Source organism: Cnephaeus nilssonii (genome assembly GCF_951640355.1).
Source record: "Cnephaeus nilssonii genome assembly, chromosome: 18".
NCBI classification, from domain to species: Eukaryota; Metazoa; Chordata; class Mammalia; order Chiroptera; family Vespertilionidae; genus Cnephaeus; species Cnephaeus nilssonii.
Genome location: NC_137089.1, coordinates 50,285,185 through 50,307,828, shown reverse-complemented (window position 1 = coordinate 50,307,828; position 22,644 = coordinate 50,285,185). Strand labels below are relative to the sequence as shown.

The 22,644-nt window shown below is 41.8% G+C and overlaps 1 pseudogene across 1 annotated transcript; it reads right to left on the bottom strand.

The window, feature by feature from the left end:
• Window positions 1-12,525: 12,525 nt before the first annotated feature.
• On the bottom strand, window positions 12,526-22,043 carry LOC307114125 (matrin-3-like; annotated as a pseudogene). The gene is made up of 4 exons: window positions 21,965-22,043; window positions 20,430-20,521; window positions 13,599-15,388; window positions 12,526-13,312 (listed from the first exon to the last, which is right to left on the bottom strand). The product of its transcript is annotated as a matrin-3-like (transcript).
• Window positions 22,044-22,644: the final 601 nt, after the last annotated feature.

Here is a 22,644-nt window from a genome sequence, read left to right as displayed (position 1 = left end):
CTGCAGAAGTTGATTGGTGGTGCCCACTAGTGCCACGCACTGTGGACATTGTCTGTGCGGCTTGAGCGTCAGGTTCAGTGTGGCTGTGAGACCAGATGAATGGAGGTTGACTTAACAGCACGGGCGTGACTTTGGGGGAACCTGCCGTATAAACAACACCTTCTTGGGAATCAGGTCCGGGCCCAGGGCAGGGGGCATCTCTCCATCCCGGTGTGCGGTTGCATCATTTACTTGTAAGTGAGAGAGATGATGCTCAAATGAACAGGCTCACCATTGGCCAGTTAACAACATGCTTGGCCTTGCTTTTAGTGTGAGTTATACAGTTCATACTTACAGGTTTATCTGGGGATAAACGTTTTATTCAGTGTTTTCCTGTTAATAACTGTTAATTTCCTAGGTCAGTAGAGGAGGAAAAAAATCTAATTTTTTGCTTGCCAATACAAAATATAGGGTTTTGTTTCTCAGGATAAAACTGTCCTGAGGTAGGAGAGTTTCTCTGAGGAAGTCACTCTAATCAAGAAGGTGCCTGCCCCTCCTGGAAACAATGGAAAAGCAAAAGCAGAAGGGATGGAATGGAATAGCATGAGCAACATGTACATAGATAGGCTTTTTGCCACAAGTCCGACTAAATCACGCTCAGCTGTACGATGTAAGCAGATGAACAACGATATGGCAACAAACTAGACAACCTGGTGAAATGGACAAATTCCTAGAAACATACAATCTTCCAAATCTGAGTCAGGAAGAAGCAGAAAACCTGAATAGACCAGTAAAAACAAATGAAATCGAAGGAGTAACAATAATAATGAAAACTCCCAGCAAACAAAAGTCCTGGACCAGATGGCTTCACAGGTGAATTTTACCAAACATTCAGAGAACTAACACATATCTTCCTCAAACTATTCCAAAAAATTCCAGAGGAGGGAAGGTTTCCAAGCTCTTTTCACATGGCCAACATTACCCTAATACTGTTTAAGTGGGACCATGGTTTCCTGCAAACTGGGACCTCACTCCGGGCAGGATGAATGGGATGCATTCCTCCCCCGCCTCTGCGTTTCCGTGTTTATTCTGACCTTTTTACCCTGCACAGCCTGACCCTCAGTCCATTTGAATGAGGATCAGGTTCCGAGTTATTATAAAAGCCACGTGTAAAGAATTTCCTCCCAATTTCAAATCTTTAAGGCAGCCACAGCAGATCAAATTATTTTTAGGAAGTTAAGTTGTGCTTTATTACCTCTTTTTAAATGTTCAGAATTTACTTATTGGTTATTTTACAGGTGTCCTTCATGACTGCCTTCGTACCAGACCCCGGGAGCAAGCCTGTCAGTGGAAGGCCTGTGACTGAGCAGAACTGAAAGCTGCATGTGCTCTCCGAGAGTGGACCACGGATTGGAAAAGAACCCAAGTGTGAAATACAATCCTAAGCGCGGAGCTCGCAATGGCCATGGGTGTTAAGGCTTTAAAACGCTGGTTCCCCGGATGGAGGAAAAGGTGAATGCGAACCTGGGACGTTCATCCCTCCTCTAAGGGGAAGCGTTTGCACTGAATCGTTGTAACATGACTTGGAGAAAGAGGTGTGGGAACCCGAATCAGAGTCCGCCAGGTGCTCAAGGCCAAGCTGCCCTACGCAGGTGCAAAGGCAATGACAGCAGTTTACTGTACGCACTGCGCAGGCGTGCCTTTCTATACCCCAGACAGTGATGCCACTATTTGGCAAGAAGCCTCTTTTGTCTGAACTGGTATGAAGATGTGTTGCTGACCAGCCGTGCGCGGCTGCTTGGTGGGGCTCCTTTGAAGAACTGTTTTGCCTGATGGCTCCTCCTTCGCCATGGCTACTTGGTCTGCAGTGAAGTCTCTCCTGTACGCCTATGGCTGCTCACGTCTTCTCCATCTAATGCCGGCGTCCGAGGAGCTGTGCTCCCACCCTTGGTGTAGTGGAGCAGGGTCAAGGAGTCAGTGCTCCGACAAGAGGCGCTTTGAGAATTGCGTTACTTGAAGAGAACGCTCGTCTTGCTCCCAGACTTTTCTTGTTCTGGGGCCGCCCAGGTGCTGCTCCCTCGGGCTGCAGGTGCTGCGGGGACAGTGATGACGAAAGGCAGTGACCTCAGGAGGAACAGGTCATCAGAACAAACCTGCAGGGCCTCGTGCGGGTGAGCGGGTCATTGATCCTCACAGGTACGGGGCGGGCATGCTGAGGGGCAGTCAATCCGGCCACGGTGCCACCTGCTACCCTCTGCCTGCTGGGGCCCTGGAAGGAGTAGCCTGGGCGGGGAGGGGTGGGGGACAGCCAGGACCTCCCGGGTGTTTCCACTCAGCCATGGGGCCTCATGCCCCGCCCCCAGTGGGCCTCCAGTTGCCTCCCTCAGGGCTGTTCTCAACAAACAGACCACCCCTCCCCAAGCTGTGGCCACGTGGGTCTCCCCTGGTTAATAACAAGCTTTTGGGAGTGTCCCTGTACTGAAAATGTTTCTCCTTTCAACCCTCCGGCTTGTTCCACAGCAGCAGGTAACGTGGGTCTGGTGATGAGCCTGGGTTCACAGTGGTTCACACAGCGTTTCTCTGCCTTTCCTCGGATGAATCCAGTGTCTGCTCTCAGCTCGGCCAGAACTCCCTGGCTTCCCCCGGCAAGCTCATCTACCTCTCCATCCTGTGCTTTAATTTTGTCATGTCCCTTAAAGAGCGCTTTACAAACTCCAGAAGATGTTTTGTTTTCTTCTTTCCACAAGCTTTTATCTAAGGACAGATGAGTTGGCTAAAATACATTTGAAAAGTACTAAGTATTTTTTTAAATGAGATCATAATTTTGCATCAGATGATCCAAGAAAATGCTGAAATTGCATGTGATAATTTTTTCTTCATATAGATGTATTTTTTTCTGAGGAGAGGGCACACAAATTTCTCATTTATTTAAAGTGTTCCATAACTCACAACCAATTAATCACCATTGGCCAACTGTTTTGAATGACATCTTGTGTTTTCAAAAGGAGATATGATTTAGAAATTACATACAAAGATGTTGAGCATATTGATATCTAATAAGTCCCCTATGTTTCTATTGGATCACTAACACAATGATATGGAAATGATGCAAAGATTCATAAGCATCAGAAAACAAAAGAGAAGAAATGTGATTTTAACCTACACGTAGCTATAGATATTTCTGCCTGCTGGATATGTGGAGAAGTAAATATCTTCCTGCTTACCAGCCTCCACGGCAGCTTGGCTTAGAAAACTCATTGAGTCAGATCAAGTTTGAACAGAAATGTTGTCAGTACAGACTCCCAAAAGCTGGATATTAAAACAGGGCTGTGGCAATCAAAACTGCATGCTCACGATTGAACCAAATCCCAATAGTCAGATTAACGGGGCTGAATCAAAACGCCAGGAACAGGCTTTCAGTATAAACTGAACTTGATTTATGACAAAGTAAATTTTCAAACCAGTAGAGAAATAACAGTTTCTTTAACTAGCGATGCTGAAAGCATTATGAGCGAGAAAAAATATAAGATTCCTGCCTCAAATCATAATCCATAACATGAAAACCATCATAATTGGCACATTTGCCTACGTAAAAACTCAGAATTTTTGTATGTCAACATATGAATAAAAATGTAAAAATGTAAGATTCAGTTATGCAAAATGAGTAAGTTCTAGAGATTGGCTATATTTAACCAATATGCCTATAATTAACAACACTGCATTGTATACTTCAAACTTGTTAAAAAGATAGATCTCAATGAATGTTCTTATTGCAATAAAAAACAGCTTAATATACTATTTCAAAACAGTGAACATCCTCGTTAAAGATCCCTTTCAGAAAAGAATGAAAGAATGAGTAATAAATACCTGAATAATAAAATATCTAGATAATGAACAAAGCAATACTAAATGACAAAAAGAATGGGCGTTGTTTAACCTCACAACTGATTAAAGAAAAGTAAAAATGTACACTTTTTGCATTGCTCAACATGAAAAATTGAGGAGACATGATCACCAGTGTGGGCAGTGGTTCTGGTAACCAGCACACCTTGTAGAGGGGGGTTAGTGTACACAACAGAGTGTGGAAGAATTTGGTAATATATATCAAAACACTTTAAATGATAATATCTTTTGATCTAGTAATTTTCCCTCCTAAAATTTACCCTAAGGAAATCCTCATGGATGTGAATTAGAGCATTAATATTTAATAGCAAATGTAAATATATATATAAACAAACCATGTTTACAACCGCAGAATACTATTGAGGAATCTTAAATCTATATGATGGAAATACTTGTAGGTGTTAAAAATGCAAAAGAATAGATACTCTGTGGCAGGCAACAGTATTCAGGGTGATTAATGTTATGGGAATCAGTAGTTTATAAAACATTATGCATAGTATAATCCCGGTGGAAAAAATCTTGAGAGTGACTATTTCTTGTGTGTGACTTTTTTTGGTCATTTTCTGTATTTTCCAAAATTTCTTAATCATTGATTTAATTTTGTAATCAGAAAGTTATTAAATATTATACAAAAAGATGATAAAGTAAGACCCTTCCTTCTGCTTGCATTCATTTATTTACACACACACACACACACATTACACACACCCACGTACACACACATGCACATGCACTCACCTCTCAGAGTACAGATCTCTTTGTTTTGCAGCACCAGCTCTTACAGCAGCTGTGAATTAATGGGCTTCCAGAGGTATCCACCTATAGCCCATGGGAAGTGTTTGCACGATGCTCTGCACGACTCCCCATCACACGGGGCATTGCAGACCCTTGTCACTACTCGGTGAAGGGGTTTCATTTGTGTGGCCAAATCTGCTATCTGAGGAATTTTCTTCAAGCCCAGACCTGACCATCCTCAGGTACTCAGAATATGACAGGCCTAAGGGATATTTGTTTTTTCACTCTTCCTTCAGCTACTCCCTGAGGAGTTCTCTGTCAGCAATTGATAGAAGATTCACTACTTCATGGAAGTCAAGGAGCAGCAGTGCTATGTCTGTCTACTATTTGCTTATTCATACTCCCTCTCTGTTCTTTTGTTCCTTCCTTTCTCTCTCTCTCTCCATTTTTTTAAAAAAATATTTTTATTGATTTTCAGAGAGGAAGGGAGAGGGAGAGAGAGATAGAAATATCAATGATGAGAGAGAACCATTGATTGACTGCCTCCTGCATGCCCCCTACTGGGGATTGAGATTGAAACCCAGGCATGTGCCCTTGACTGGAATCAAACCTGGAACCCTTCAGTCCACAGGTGGACTCTCTATTCACTAAGCCAAACCAGCTAGGGCATCCATTTTTAAAAAAATCCTCATCTCAGGATATGTTTTATTGATTTTGAGAGATGAGAGAGAGAGAGAGAGAGAGAGAGAGAGAGAGAGAGAGAGAGAGACATTGATGTGAGAGAAACATCAATTGGTTGCCTCCTGAATGCATCACCCCTACTAGGGATGAAACCAGAAACCTGGGTGTGTGCCCGGATCAGGAATGGAATCCACAACCTTTTGGTGTATGGGATGATGCTCTAACCAACTGACCCACCCAGCCAGGGCGACTCTCCCCATTCTTTGTTCTCGCCTTCCTTTCTCTCTCCCTCCGCAGGCACCCCTGTATACCAGTATACCACTTAGCGTTGCCCAGCCATGGTCAAACTCCCTCCCGCCTTCAGTGAGCCCAGTTACTTGTGGAGGGGATACTTGTCCTTAAAATAAAATTTAAAGTGTTACGTGTTTTTAGAAAATGTATGACTTAGTACTTTGCAGGGCTAAACCGAATAATTCTCACAAGGATTTAGTGACAAAGCTGGTGAGAAGCTTAAGTGTTTTGACAGAGCCACGCGACTTGCCTCACTGTTCAACAACCCGCTGCTATGGAGCACAGCCTCTTGGCATGATGACCAATGTGCAAACCCCGTCCTAGCAAATTGGTCCCTCTTTTCCAATATGCTGCTATGGGCTGAACGTTTGTGTCTCCCCCGACCCCCAAAATTAATGTGCTGAAACCTAATCGCCAATGTGACGGTATCTGGAGGTGGGGCCTTTGGGGGTGAGTAGGTCCCGAGGACAGCGATCTGAATGGCATTACCGCCCTTATGGGAGAGGTGGCAGACAGAGCCCTGGCTCCTTCTCTCTTGTGAGATTGCAGTGAAGATGACAACCCTCTGTGAGGATGCAGTTCCTCACAGACACTCAATCTGCAGCGCCTTGACCTTGGACTTCCCAGCCTCCAGAGCTGGGAGGAGCAAATGTCTGTTTCTATCTATCTATCTATCTATCTATCTATCTATCTATCTATCTATCATCTATCTATCTATCATCTATCTATCTATCATCTTTAATTAAGTTTGTTTTTAGTGTTGACATTATTGCAGGAGTCCCACCCCCATTTGCCCACCTCCATCCTCCCTCGCCTACCCCTTCCTTGGCCTTCACCAATTTGTTGTCCGTGTCCATGGGGAATGCATATATATTCTTTAGCTAAGCCCTTCACCTTCTTTATCCAGTTACCCCCACTCTCTCTCCTTGAGCACAAGCCAGTCTGTTCCATGTATCTATGTTTCTGGTTCCATTTTGTTTGTCAGTTTATTTTGTACATTGGATTCCACTTATTAGTAGATTAACAGCCCCCCAACCCCCCATCTGTGGTATTCTGTGACAGCCATTCAAAGGGACTAAGACATCCTGAATGCCCTTTTAAGCTTACCCTGACCAATAACAAGCTTTTCTTCTCTCTGTTCACTATTAACTGTACACAGGAACATCTCCCAACCCCAATCTCCAACCCCTGCAAACTGATATTTCTTTGTCACTGTTTTCAAATGTCAGTCTTCACAGAACATCAGATCTTCCGAGGCTGGTTAGAAGAATAAGTTGGGATGAGAAAGGTGAGCTGGTATTTTAATTTGCATGTGGGAATTTCCCCCTAGAGACTAAAAGGAGAGTCAAGGCCATGCCACTCTTCAGAGTTCAGACAGCACATACACTCATGAATGAAAGATAACGGAGTATGGGTAGACAGGATTCAGATAGAAGAATGTTCTGATTTATTAAGCTTGTCTTTCTAAGTAAGATAAAGTGGTCAAGCTAAAAGACAATCCAAGTCTCTTCTCCCTGCATCTCAGAAGGAAGTAATTCTGCTGGAGGAGCCTTGGGAGAGAGACAACTATGAAAATGGCTCCGCTCCGATAGGCAGACACTGGGGGAGGGGCTGTATAATTTTGTACATCGACTGAAGCTAATCCACATAGTGTTAATTGATTCCCTCTCCTAATCAAGGTGATGCCCAGAGACTCTACATAAAGCACTAAATCACCCCCTGGAATTGAGTGTTGCAAGCTGGACTATAGTTTAGGAGGAATGTTGATCTTGGATTGGGCTGTGCACAGCCACCCCCTCGTGCGGAGGCCAGGGGCAGGAAGGCAGAGAAGGGCAGGTGATGGGACCACTTCTATTATTTTTCATTAGTGCTTCTTGTAAATTAACTTTTGCTGCTATGGGTGTTTAATTCATTTGAGTGTGAGGAGAGGCAACTGGGGAGTTAACATGGCATCTAGACAATGTGCATAGCTTATGTTTTTTCTGCGATTCCCTTTTTGACCTTGGGAGTCTTCCTTCACTCTAGTTCCCCTCAGCATCCATGAACCCAGGAAGAGACGCCAGGTTCTGAAATCTGAAGGAGGGTTTTACATCTGTACTTCACCTTGCAAACCAGGCCAGTATTTGGATTAATGTTTCAATGTTTATTTCTCTTTCAGCATGGGAAAAATTTTGTTTGGCAGGCTGGATCACTCCATCTTAAACAGGGAACCTTTTGATGGGTAGGAGAGGAAGAAGAATAGGGGAAGTCTCTCTTTTCCAGTCTTGAGGGATTGTGGGAAGAAGGATGAAAGAGGCGTGTGATGTGGATCGCAGTTCTGTTCTTCAGACATCAACCTAGTGTGGTAGTGTGTCGGATAAATAAGGATATCCCCAAGTACAGAGGGGGAGGATCTTCTCCATCTCCTGCTTGAGACCAGGAGGAAGCTGCATTTGTACTTTGCACGCTGACCCACGCCACTGAAAATGTGCCTGGGAGAACTCAATAGAAAGCGCCTGGCTAGCAGAGTGGCCCTTTAGCCATGGCCATAGGATGGATCGTCTGTGTCTGCTCCTGTCTGAAGTTGTGAAGACTCCCCTGGCGTTCAAATTTGTTTGTCAGGACACAGGAAAGCTTTGCCACAGAGATCACCTGCATGTAGACTTTGCTCCCTTTTTGCGGCTCTGACTCTGCATGTTCCTGGCTTTTTGCGTCTCTCTAGGTCTGGCTTTCCTGCTCGGAGGTACCAGGTGCTGATGGGATCGGTGGCCCACCAAAGTTGTTTGTATAGGTACAGGCATTTTGTTTCTGATGAAGATCCATATTTTTCATGAAATATTCAAAGAGGAATGAGACTGAGTAAACTTGAGGATTCTTGTTCTATGTTTGTATGTCAGCCCCTTTTTTTTTTTTTGTCTCATTAACTCTTTGTTTTCTCCTTTCTCCTTATTTTCCCCTTCTGAAATGTGGGCTGGAGATATATCTTTATCAACAGAAAAATGTTGCTTTCTGATTATAACATAAAGAGGAAAGAATGATAAAATTTTATATATTTATTTAGAAGTTATGTGTACTTCAGTTTATTATTTCACTATAATTCATTAGTTATTTTAAAATAAACAAAAAAATAAAAATCACATCTTATATATTTTATTTTTTAAAATTAATCAGGCTGTATTTCAGATATACAAATATATGGAAAGGTAAATGTAGTGGACATGCATATACCCACCAACCAAGGTAAGAGTTGGGACCCCTGTGACATCTCCATATAGTTAGCTAACTGACTACTTCAGATAAATTCCTAGAGGCAGAATTTCTGCATCAAAAGCATAGTGAAATCATTGTTTGAATACCTTTTATTTATTTGTACTTATTTATTCATTAAGTATTCAGTATCTATTGAGTGCTGGGAATTGTGCTTAGGCCAGAAATAGGGAGATAATTGGCACAGTTCCTGTACTCAGTAGTCTTGCATCAGATAATGTGATAAGGAAATACAGCATGAAAAGTGATGAACCGAACATAAGAATAAGATACAACAGGAGTGTAGGAAGTTCAACTCAACTGGACGGTCTGGCAGAAGAAGCGATGAGATGGTGAGTTAGTTAAGAAAGGAAGGCAAGCATGGAAGACTTCTCAAGTGGAGAACAGCATTCTCAAGGGCAGGAACGAGGGAGCAGGTCCCGGTGGGAAACGGTTCCTGGTCTGGTACATCTGGGGCGCGGGGTTGTGAGAACAGTGAGGCAGAGAGGCCTAGAAGAAGCTGGAGTGGAGTGTTAGAAACGAAATATTAGTTAGTACTACTGGAAGCATGAGTTGAAAATTGTTTTTTTAAATGAAGTTACAATTAACATGTTTGATAGGGAGAAGTTATAGAGGGAGAGACTGAGGATCTTGGAAAACCATTACATTATTTGATGGATTTTACTAAGTATGCTGCTCTTCCTGTGTCATCACTCCTTACATTTTACGAACTGTATTTCCTTTTGAAAGTCCATGTAATATTCACGGCTCATATCTAGGATGAGGTTTGCAAAGGGAAGACTGTGGTTCTTGCCTTCACATGCCATCCCCCCATGGGGCATGAGGTGGCAGTAGCAGGGGCTGAGTGTCGTCCCGACTGGACATTCTCGGTGTCCATGTGGATTGTTCAGTGGCAGCCTGTGGTGATGGGAAGGCTGGGACTGGTGAAATTATCAGGCTTCTTTTCACTAAATACAGAGCATCATCGGTCATGCCAAAGAAGTCATTTGGCATCAATGGCTAGTTAATCATGATGTAGGCAACTCCCGTGCAGGTTTTATCCAAAGGAGTCATGCTAAAGTTTGACTTAGGTTTCATCTAAAGTTTGTCACATTTCAGGGTAATGCCATTGATCCCAGGGAAGACAGTAAAAATGGAGTGTGTGCCATGTAATCACCCCTAATAGAGACTCAAGTTCCTCACCTGCCCTTTGATTGCCTGGCGTTGCGAGCTGCAGATAACTGGAACAGCGCGCAACACCCTGACCTTGCAGTCTGGGCATCTGCCGGAAGTTAATGACCCACATCACTCTCGGCCACTGTGCGTGCACTTCCGGCAGCAAGGCAGGCTCGTGTGGGTAATGGGAACCGTTCTCTGCATCTGTGGGAGTAAATGGTCTCAAATGAACTTGGTTCAAAAACTTTTCTCACAGAACCATTCACACTGCTTTTGACCTCGCACAAAACTCATTGCTGCAAAAACGGTCATTGTTGGTTTGAGAGAAAATGACATAACTATCATGTATGACTGGTATAACCTGAACCATGAAAATTGAAGAAAAGGATTTTTTTTTAAAATTTCTCTTCTTGCTGTGTAGTATTATTGATTTTGCTATTCTTATGCTTGAGACTGGCTTTTGAGGTATTTATATTACCCAAGTAATAGGCTTTCCAATTTCCTTTGGGAATTATAAAACTGGCTACTAGACTAAATTGTTTAGTGTTATTTTTATCTATTTTGAGTTTTAGGTATATAGAATTCTAACGAGGGATTTCCATTGTCCTAATTTACCCTAAAAGTTAGAAAAACTAGTCTAGTTTTGAATTTTAAGAAATCCTTATCTTACATGGAATACTATAAGAAGCATAAAGCCAGTTTTATGTTTATAAAGTTAATTAATTTGTTAAATGCATGTATGTGCACCCATGTGTGTATTTTTATTTAACAAAGGCAGTGACATACCTGAAAATTACAGGAAAAAGCCAGGGCTTTGGAGGAAACATTTGAATGTAAGGGGAATTTTAGTTCGTGAAAAACCTTAGGTAGAACTAAGCAAACCATGAACTCATTGAAAAACAATAAAATTAGGGGGAAAAAGTCACTAAAAGAACATTTTAAAGATCTAAGAGGATTGCTGGAATGTTTTTTGTGTGTTTTTTTAAACTTAGATCTTTAGTAGCACTCTTTAGAACACTTTAGATTTAAAAATGTATTAATTTGTTAAAACATGCAAAAAAGTGTAACAGCGAATAAAAACCACAACTGACAAACATATTGGTTAACATTTCAAACATGTATAACCAATGAACATGACCTAGGTTTTTATTGGTGTTCACTTCAGAAACTTGAATCTACAGGTATAAGCACATTTCTGTTCACAAAGGTCATGTATGCAGGTGTATGGATTAGAAGCGTGCATCTAGCTTATGGCCAAATTGTTTTTAAATGCAGAAATGTAAAATAACATCTTGAAAATATGGAAACATGGTCAACACACTTCAATAATCAAATGTTGCTTATACCAGATGTATGACAGCTACAGGATTCAAGTGATAAGCAGTAAGGTCTATAGAAATTAATACTGGTCAAAGAGAACGGGAATATTTTTACATTTCACTGAAAATACACTGACTACTAGAATATGAAATCTAGCAGAAACTTAGAAAAAAAATGACAAAATCTAAAGCCAGTTATTTAATATTTCTTATTATCTAAATAACATTATAACATTAAAAGAAACCTGCACCTGTATTTTAATTGTTAATGTCAGTTAATGAAATTATCAAAAAATGAAACGCAATAAAAAAAGCTTCAAACTCCAAATGAAAAGTCTGCAAGGCTCAGATTAAAATGTGGAATGTTTCAGATGAAAGTAATGAGAATACAGTTGTTTTTGTTATTGACTGGAATTAAACTTTTGACATTTCTTTGAAGCTTAGAAGTACTGAATTTCATTTCTTTGAATAGTTCTATGTATCTTTTTTTTTTTTTTTAGTGGTGCAAGTTGTCTTAATACATTGCGCACCGGTAGTTTTATTGCTGGCTTTACCCAGTGGCCAGGTAAGTTTCTATTCCATGGGTACAAAAAAACGTTTTACAAAGTATCATACTTTAAAAAGATATTAGCTTGTAAGAACATTTAGGAAATAACTTCAAAATGCAATGGGTATTTAATTTTAAGGCTTGCCTTTCACATTTATGTAAAACACTGTGTAATATGAAAACATGAGAATGCTCGTGATCCGCCTGCAATGTGTTTAAGTAGTTTACAAAGTCAGTACCTACAAAGTAGTTGTCTGTTACCATTCTGATAAAACAAAAATTCGTCATTAATTTAACCTTATATGTTTTTGCTATAACACTTAACACAAGAATAGACGTCTATGATTTTTCCACTAAAACAGTGATGGGCAACCTTTTGAGCTTGGTGTGTCAAACTTCGCCAAAAAACTGAGCCTAACTCGGGTAGTGTGTCACTTTGAGGAAAAAACATTATTTCGCAAATGTTTCATCCTCAGGAGCAGCAAATGTTTCATCCTCGGCATGCGGCCGCCTCAGTGGCCACGTGTCATCAGAACATAGGTTCGCCATCACTGCACTAAAACAAAGGAGTACAGTAGTTTTCTTCTCATTATTAGTGTTATATTTAAAAAAGTCAACATTAAAAATGAACTATTATTTTCTTTGAAATCATTAAGCTTCTTGCACATCTTAAACTTCCTTCTGCTTGTGTTCTGCCAATTTATTCAGAAGTTTCTTAAATTTCTGATAATGAGGAAGGCTGCTGCAATGAGTATCCTTTGCAACTTCTTCATTTGTGTAAAAGAGTGAACACAGCTTATGTGAAGCCCTGTTTTAGGAATCACATGGTCTATGCCAACAGGAACAGGAACACTGGGTTGATGTGGTCCAATGCTATGCTCATCGGGGATTGTATAGTCGTCCTTGTTTCCATCACTGTGGCCGCCTGCATTTTCACTTGTGTCTTTGTTGGGATCATCAACATTCTCAGCAGATTCAGCGCCTGGTTCTGTATTTTCCTCATTTTTAATTCCATTTTCCAGCACTGTTTCATTTTGTTGATCAGGTTCCTTGATCTTGTCCACCTTAATTTCAACCAGTTGTCACCAGATTTAAATGCCATGCCTGATTTATGAAGTTTCTGAAGTTTTGAATCTTCCTCATCCAGCCTCATTTAGAGTGACAAAACCTTCCATGTTCCCTGGGAAACGATGCTTTTTAAGCTTTTTCTTTGCAGCTGAAGCACTCGCATCTCCATCTTTTTTCACAGCTTTGTCCGAGGTTCCTTTTTCCCAGCAGAAGTCATATCATCTAAATTAGCAGGATCTCATCTCCCCTGAACTGCCACTTTCTGCTGCTGCTTCACCTACAGGTAGCTCATCTTTGGGTTCGAGAAGCATGCTTGGTTCTGAGTCTGCCTGGTCATCTTTTGTGTCTTTTTCACCCTCTTCACCTGACTTCTCTTCTTGTTCTTTCACTTTATTTTACTATTCTTATTTTTTAATCCTCACAGGAGGATATTTTTCCATTGACTTTTAGGGAGAGTAGGCGAGAGAGGGAAAGACAGAGAGAAAAACATCGATGTGAGAGAAAGACATCTATTGGTTGCCTCCTTCGTGCGCCCTGACCAGGGCCCAGACCGGGGAGGAGCCTGCAACTGAGGTATGCGCCCTTGACTGGAATCCAACCCGGGACCCTTCAGTACATGGGCTGATGTTCTATTCACTGAGCCAAACCGGCTAGGGCCTCTTCCTATTCTTTACCTTCAGTTGTACTTTCAGTCTTCTGGGAACCATCAGTTTTGGATTTCTTACCACTTGGAGACTCTCTGCCATCTGGAGAATAAGACCTTTTTCGGGACTTCTTTTTTCAGTAAGTCAATGCCTCTGTTAGGAATCCTTAGTACCAATTTTTTGTGTTTCTTAGGCCAACTTTCACACGTCTCCTCTGAAACCAAAGGGCCTTTTGCAAATAGTGGTCAGCCATTGTCATTGCATCTTCCCTTGTCTCCATCTCAATAAAGGCCTGACTTTTCATCCTCATCAGTATATAATTCTTTATTTTCCCATAAGGCTCAGCAAGCTTAAGGACAACACTGTCAGAATAGCCAGAATGAAGTAAGTTCTGTATCACACGTCCAAGCTCCTGCTTCTGATCAAACTTCTGGCCTGGCTTCCCTTCAGGTTTCTCTATTCTTTTGTACTTCTGGGATAAATGGACTCTCACTGGCTTGCCAAATACTAATGCTGGTGTGGTTGTATAATAATCCCCTGCAGCCTGAGCATCTTCTGTGGTTGCCATTTCAATAAATGCCTCATCAATTTTATTTAAAATCAGATGAATTAAAATGACTCCAAATGGTTCCACCAGCTGAAATAATTGATATCTCACATTTTCCCTCGTTGGAAATCCATGATGTGAACAACTTGGCTAGTTTCCACTCTGCCTTTTTGCATATGTCTTGGTCCTTGCAGGTTCCCATTCCCAGCGCCCAGGTTTCCTCTTGGTCTGACTGCTGGTTCCCCAGGATGAAACGAGGGAGGTGGAGGCCCCCAAATTCCTGGCACTGTGTTTGTAGATAGTTGCAACATGAAGGGATAACCCGTTGTGTGTCCTGTATCATTGTCAGGATTCCATTCTGGATAGATTTCAAGAAGCAGCTAGCATTGGCGACTGTGACTTGCTCCATTGATATGTTGACTCTACTCCTTATTAGAATGAACTGGAAAATCACATATACACACAGATGGGGATAGCCTTTTGGTAAGAGTCCATGGAAGTCTGCAATATTGCTATTTGGAGGAATGCCCCTTTTTTTCTCAAAGAGGGATCTTTCTTGTAAGGGGCCAGAATCACGTCTCATTCTCTCATACTCACTGAAAAATTTATGATAGTTATGCAAGGTCTCACCAAAAAAAGAATCATTCCTATATCTTTCTCCATCTCTTAATATGTCATCTTCATAATCCATTCTGTTATAATAACCAGATACTTGAGAAGAACTTCTATGGTCATCATCAAGCCCTGGGTTGAGACTAGGACCACAATCATCAAAACGATCTCTTCTAAAGTGCAATTTTTTCTTCCCAGTCACCCCTAGGTACTCTGTATAGAGGCTCCTCCTTTTAAGTTGTAGAAGGATTTGGGGAAAATTCTAAGGAGTTATCTTATCCTCTGGATAACCACTCAGTTCATCTAAGTCTCTAGCAAACAGACCAAAGCTGTACAAAATGTCTCTGGCCTGGCCTGCAACTCCACGGTGTTGAGAAGACAGAGGGAGTGAACCTGTACTTCCAATGTTATAGTCTGACAATTATGGGAAGAAGTACTAGCAGAAGACAGTGCACTATGAGCTCCTTGTTGATTCAATGAAAAACTCGTTCCAAGATTCATTAAACTAGCATCCTTCCAAGAGATGCTAGCATACATGAAGACGGGGTAGCAGCAGCAAGAAGGCCTATTTCTGCTGCAGACAGGTCATGCCCATGACCCTGCTCGTCCCTATAAGAGACAACTGCTGGAAGGACTTGGACACTGTAGAACTAACTCTTGTCTAGTTTACAGATTAAAAATATTTTAAATCATTTCATTTTTTAAAAGATGGACAAAAAGAAAGCTCACACTAGAAAACTAGGTTAACTGTGCTTCAAAATATGGTAATGACAAGAAAAATGACCAGTAAGGACTGTAGAATCTTCTTCAAGCTGAGAACCAGCAGACAACTCTTAAGGAAAGGGAGAGGGAAAAGGAGAGGTACCTCTCTCCTAGCGACTGGGGACGCAGAGGATTGTGGGAGCAACGGCACTCTGGAATATTGTTCAGAAATATGTTAGGAACTGATTCTCTTTCCCTTCCCTTTGAGGAAAATATTTAGATTTCTGTGCTTTCAGACCTCTTTCAAGATCTATTAAACATTAACATCAATGGGAAGGTGCACTTCAGTTATTGCGTGCCTCTCATTTTGCAGAGTGCCATGGTGGACAACCTGAGTACTATTTAATATTTCATTTCACAAATGTACATTGAGTACTTTCTGCTGTGAGTCACTGGAAGCTTTTATTAGGGTAAAAATGAAGTCCCTTCCATTTGTGTGGGAGGGCTGTGGAGACTGGATGACTGATGGGAAGTGAAACCTGAAGCCGGGAAGACTGGTTTGGAGGTAATTCAAAGGCCAAAGAATGGAGTACAGGGACCTGACCAGGCAGTGGCAATGGGAATACAAATGAGGGAATGGGTTGGGAAACTTTTTTTTCAAGTTGACTGAGTGTTTGTTGGTGGGATAAGTAAAAGAAAGAGATAATTGAAAGGGGATTAAAGAACTTTCTTTGTGTCATTAAATGATCAACGGTGGGACTACTAGAAATAATAAATCCAGAGAGGCAGATGGTCAGTAGAGAAAGACCACAGCTTAGATTCTAATGACTATGGGGGCGATGATAAGAGACTTCCAATGGAAGGTGCTTGTTGGCATCTGGGCTCTGTAGGATAATGGGGAGATTAATGTAATGGCATGGGATCATCTAGTTAAATGCAGGAAGATACAGGGCAGGAATATTGACGTTCTCCTGCCAATTCCCGTTGTTGAGATTGGTATAAATAAGTGAATTTTGAGTAAAACATCTTGTAATAAAGAACTACTCTGTTGTAACTATTATTACTTTGTGGAAAATACCCGAGAACTTAATGAGGTGATCAAGGTTTATTATCTCCTACATGCAAATTTGCATATCCAAATAATCACATGGATTGGCTTCAATGAAGAACCTTTCCTCTGTTTTCTTTTAAAAAATGTTTCTAAAATATATTTTTATTAATTTCAGAGAGGAAGGGAGAGGGAGAGATATATAAACATCAGTGATGAGAGAGAATCATTGATCGGCTGCCTCCCCCACACTGGGGAATGAGCCTGCAACCAGGGCACGTGCCCTTGACCAGGAATCAAACCATGACCTCCTGGTTCATAGGTTGACACTTGACCACTGAGCCATGCCAGCTGAGTGAAAGCACCCCCGATCGAACTGGCAACCCAGGTATGTGCCCTGGCCAGGAATTGAACCTGCAATCTTTTGGTGTACAGTATGATGCTCCAACCAGCTGAGCCACACCAGCCAGGTATGAGGTGACGTTTATCCTACCTAGGAGGCGAAGTTTGTGCCCATCCCGGGGTTTGGATTGAGCACTTTCCCTTTCTGAGTCCCTCTAGCTTGCCCACTGAAAATGGATCTACAAGAGAAGAAAACTGTAACCCTGCAATGCTTCTGTTACTCTTCTTGAGAGTGGAGCAAATGGGATTGTCTCAGTAGAGACCAAGTTCTTAGAGAGATTGGGAGGACTTAGACAGGAGGGAGGGTTTATTAATTTCTCCAGAGGTGGGGAGGGGAACTTACCCAAGATTATAGCAGCGAGACCTCATGCTTTGAGTCGTTTTCTAAGGACCTGGGAGCTGCAGGTCTGAAATTACCTGGAGGCAGAAGAGCTGCCTCATTCATGTCTGCATTCACCTTGGTCACCATCTCACTCAGACGCAGCACCTGGAGCCTCTCCTCATTCTGGATGTGACCTTATTGGGCCCATCATGTCCATGGTCCCCAGCCGATGCAGAGACTACACTGCCCAGTTTTCTCCCCTCACAAAGTAGAAAGGTGGCAATTAAATTTGGGTAAAGGTTTGGAAAGGAAATGGAGAAGGGGGCAAAGTAAAGAAGAGGGATAGTTCATTGGGAATGAGAATGAGATTTGGAAATGAAAATCTAGCAAGAACAATACCCAGGAGTCCTTACAACCAGAACCCAAAAATCTGTCACAGCAGGGTCTTTAAATTCTAAACTGGCATTTAGGGAAAATGCCCTGATCTTAGTAGGTGATTAGTGTATGGAACAGAATCCCAGATGAGGAATTTCAGATCAGCAACCAAGATGCTAAGACAGACATAAGAAATGGGAACCTGCAAGCTAAAATGATGCTTAGGAGCAGGAGTTTGGTACAGTTATGAGGACCAAGATGCTGCATGAAGGTTATTTCAAGGACGGTGATGATGCTGAGTCCCAGAGAATGCAGCTAGAACTGGTTAATTGCTATTTCTCGGCAGAGGCTTTGGTTCTGATATGGAAAGGAGGAGGGATGTGGAAGCTGGGAACCAGTTTGGATCTTTTTAAAACTCCTAACGTGTTGTTACTGTTTAAACTTCAGTTTCCAATTGTTATTGCTAGTACATAAAAAATATTGAAATTTGTGTATTGGTCCTATCATCTGTGGCTTTATAAACTCACGGATTGTCCTAGGCACCCTGCTTCCCTGCTTTTTGATTCTATAGGACATTCTGAGTAGATAATCATGCAATTTATGTATAGTGATAGTTTTATTTTTTCTTGTTGTCTCACCTATATGCTTCTCTCTTTCCTTTGCCTTGTGGGTGTGATATTGAATAAGGGCAAGTGAACATCTTTGCTTTCCTACAGTTTGGGGAAAACAGTCAGTCCTTACCACAAAATAAGATTTTTGCTGCAATTTTTAAATTTTTATCAGGCTACTTGAAGTGCTTATCCATTTCTAGTTTGCTAAGAGGATGTTTATTTGTTTGTTTTACTATGAGTAGATGTGGAAGTTTATAAAATGCTGTTTATGCATATTTTGAAAAGATCTTACGGCTCTTTTCTTTAGTCTGTCTACATGATAAACCATATTGGTTGATTTTTTAACGTTGGGTCAGCCTTGCATTTCCAGGGTCTCTCCATGCACCCATTTGGTTACAGCATATTAGATTTTCTATATCTTGCTATGTTTAATATGTTATGCCTTGTTTATAATTTTTCTTTGTTCATGAGGGATATTGGTCTTTAGTGTTCTGATCTTATGTCTCTGCTTTTGGTATTGATGTAATACTGGCCAAACAAAAGTATAAAAGGGAAGTATTCTCTTCGCTTATATTTTGGCAAGGATATTGTCTATAGTTGATACTTTTTCCTTCTTAAATGTTTGGAAGAATTCACCATCAAAACCATCTGGGCCTGGATTCATCTTTGTTATAATGTCAAAACAATGTTTGAAAAATGTACTTGAGTACCTATTATGTATCTTTAGTATTTGGTCAAGTTCTCGTGTATTTTCTCAATTTCTGTAACATATTTATTGCCTCTACAGCAATTTTTGGCTTAGGTTAACATGAAGTATTGATGGAAGAAAGATCAATAAGCAGGTTTGATGCAAAGTAGACACTGCTTTGTTAGTATTCTTGATATTTTACTGGGAACTCTGAAAATGTCTGGTAGAAAAGCTAAACTTGTAGTTAAAGACGAGGTGAAGTTGGGACCTTAGATTAAGTCACATTGAGCCCAAGTTTTCTTATCTGAAAAGTAGATATAATACATTATGAAATACAGTACATCAGAGTATTCTGAATTTATGCCTAATTTGTAAATTACCAAATTGGTCAGGTTTTCAGGGTGATGAACACACAATACAATAGATAGATGATGTATATAGAATTGTGTACCTGAAACCCATATGATTTTATTAACCAACTAGAGGCTTGGTGCACGAATTCGTGCATGGGTGGGGTCCCTCTGGGTGGCCTGCCGGGATAAGGCCAAAACCTGCAGTCCAATGCTGCCTGCAGCTCCTACCTGCCTCTCCTGCTCATCCCGGCCCCACTGTGCCTGTCTCGGGCTCACGCCCAATCAGTTCCAATCGGGAGAGGCTTGCGCTGCCACAGCAGTGCTCGCCAGCCATGAGCCCAAGGGGAGTGGCCTGCAGGATCGGGCTGAAACCGGCTCTTTGACAACCCCTGAGGGGTCCCAGATTGTGAGAGGGTGCAGGCCAGGCTGAGGGACCCCACCGGTGCACGATCGGCTTGGGGAGGGACCACGGGAGGGTTCCAGGGTGTGTCTGGCCCATCTAGCTCAGTCCCGATCAGCAGGACCACAGCAGCAAGCTAACCTACGGGTTGGAGCATCTGCCCCCTGGTGGTCAGTGCACATCATAGCGACTGGTTGACTAGTTGACTGCCTGCCCCCTGGTGGTCAGTGCACATCATAGCGAGCAATTGAGCAGCCTTAGCATATCATTAGCATATTATGCTTTGATTGGTTGTTTGGTTGTTCTGCTGTTCAGTCTATTTGCATATTATCCTTTTATTATATAGGATGTCACCCCAATAAATTCAATAAAAATAAACATTCATTTTTCATCAAGTTAAAATGTATCAAAGGTTTAAGTTATATATCTGTGAGAGAAGCAACTAGTTGCTCATCAAAATAAGTATTACCTTTGTTTTCTGGGTTTGTACCTCTCCCCCCCCCAAAAGGTGTTAGTGGCTGAATTCTAGCCAGTGTCAGCATGTCACTCCCATTCTGTCCCCAAGGCCTGTGTGTGGTCCTCCTTGCTTCCCTCCCCTTTAGTCTGGTGGGGATGGAGACAGTAAGTGACCTTGAACTTGAGTCCCTGAATTAGTCCATGGAGGAGACTTGCCCTGCCAACAGGCTCACCTGTCTAGTACTGTCGTGTGAAGAACAAAATAATCTACATCGTTTGGACCATTTGGGAATACATTTGTCACAACACTACTGTTCCCCTAATTTGTACAGCTCAGTAGAGTACTCTTAATGGTACTCTAATTTTCTTATTAGGAATAACGAAGGTGGCACAGAAGTATTCCATGTCAGAGGGGACACGATTTGTGATCCCCAAACCTGTAGATCAAAAGTAAAAAAAGAAATCACTTTGAAGAGTCGGTCAGTCAGGTGAAAGATTTCGGTGAAGGACATTTGTGTTTGTGTTTGGTGTTTGTTCAAGGACAGGCATTGTTATCCAAGTAACCCTCCCGAGTGGGGCATTCCATGTGGCGATGTTTCGTGTCCCTAGAAACATCAAATCCCCCCTGTCCCGCACCTAAACTGTGTGAGACACAGGTGTGAACAGTTTTGAGTTAGGACTTGCTAAGCGACTACTGGGGAAACCAAAGAATTTATGTGTTAAGAGTAATAGGAAACATCAGCAATATGGCTCACCAACAATTTCCATAATCTTACTTTAATGCTGAAAACAGTTGCACACATTTAAACATGGGCCCACAGTACTTTAGAAATGAGAATGCAGAGGTAATAGGTTCTCGTGCCTTCTTATGACGGGGAGTGCCTGGGTGTCAGCTTTATTCTGGCCTGCCAGCAGCTGCATTAATCATCGTCCCTCGTCTGCTTTCACTGCTACGACTTGACAAGGATTTTCTCTCACCTTGAAACACTGCGCGTGGTGGAGAGTTGTTTTGCCATAGTCCTGCAGTCTTCACATACCCTACAGAGTGAAGGTAAATTGCTTTTTATTCTGAATTCTGGTATATTTTTGAAAAATAGTTTTCAAATCACAGATTTGATTCCCCTCCTGGTATTGAACGATCATAAACAAATATATTTTTACGTCACTTTCCTTTAGTAAGCTTTATGATTTTATCCTTAGCAACCAGACTGATTCAATAAGCAGCGGACCTTAGGCAGTGAGTGGATACACTATTAATTTTTATTGCTGAAGTTTCCTTTATGTACTATTTCATCTAACGATGTTACTCACATTTTTATGGTGAGACTGGCAGACCTGAAAAATCTAGCCCCACAAAGCGTGCTGATAAAGCCGGGCTGTTTTGAAGTCAGCAGTGCGCAGGAGTGAGAGAGACTTGAATCTTGCACACAGGTCATTACGTGAAATGTCTCAAGCCAGAGAAGGATGGCCAAGCAGGTGGGTGCTGGCTTAGTTGTCTGATCAATAGCACACAATTGGGAAGGTTCCACAATGGTACTAACATCAGTTCTACCGGCACTAGTTGGACGATTCAGCCTTTTCGTTGTTCAAGTGAACAGTACAGGCCTGAGTTACCTCCAGAATAGTGCCTTACAATTGCTTCGACCTGTGGCTGTGCAACATTGGAGTGAAGCAGCTGACCATTCCAGCGGAATGGACAAATTAGAAAAAAAGCATGCATCAGAAAAACAAGATGCTCCTCATTCCAGTGGACGGGCATGCGCAGGCCCTCACCTCCAAGACCATCTGGTCGCTAATGTTGATGTTGACAAGAACACATAACCTCCCCTCCTAGGCTCACTCAACGGGTAACCCAGTGCTCTAAATTCATGCTCCCTCACCTTTGAAAATAACACGTACTACGCGGGACATGGAAGGATGATGGGTACCATATAAACACTGCATGGAATGATTGTACATCCTTCGAAAGACTCTGTGACATCTATTTGACCAATATTTAGTGAGGGCTTGTGTGAAGACTTCATGGAAATACAAATGCAGGCCATGCCCACACGAGCTTATTAGAGAAACAAGGCCCTGTTATTAAAGATACATAAACTATAATTGATAATTCTGCAAAAGTGGGTAGGTCAAGGTGAGGTAGCCTCGTGTATGCTGGGATGGTCTGGGAGTTCTATGGGCATTGGCTTAGCCTTCAAAGGTCACGTAGTGTTAAGCAATAGAGAACACAAAAGGTTCTTATCTTTACATCCGTGAGGCAGACGGTGACTACCAAGGGCACTCAAAGAGGAAGACAGTAGTCAAGGCTGGCCTCTGAAAGTTCTTCATGGAGATGGAAGGTAGGACCTGGGTCTCTCCCAAAATTTATGGCAAACATAAGACTTAAAATTACTTCGATTCTGTGTTAGAAACTTCCCTTTAAAATGAGGAATGAGACTAGTATGACTATTAAGAGTGTTTCCCTTTACCTTTGGGCTAGGGGTCCCCTTAAACAGTAAGATAACGAAAAGCAATAATGGAGAGAGAACCTGCAAACACTATACAAAACGTCTGGAAAGGT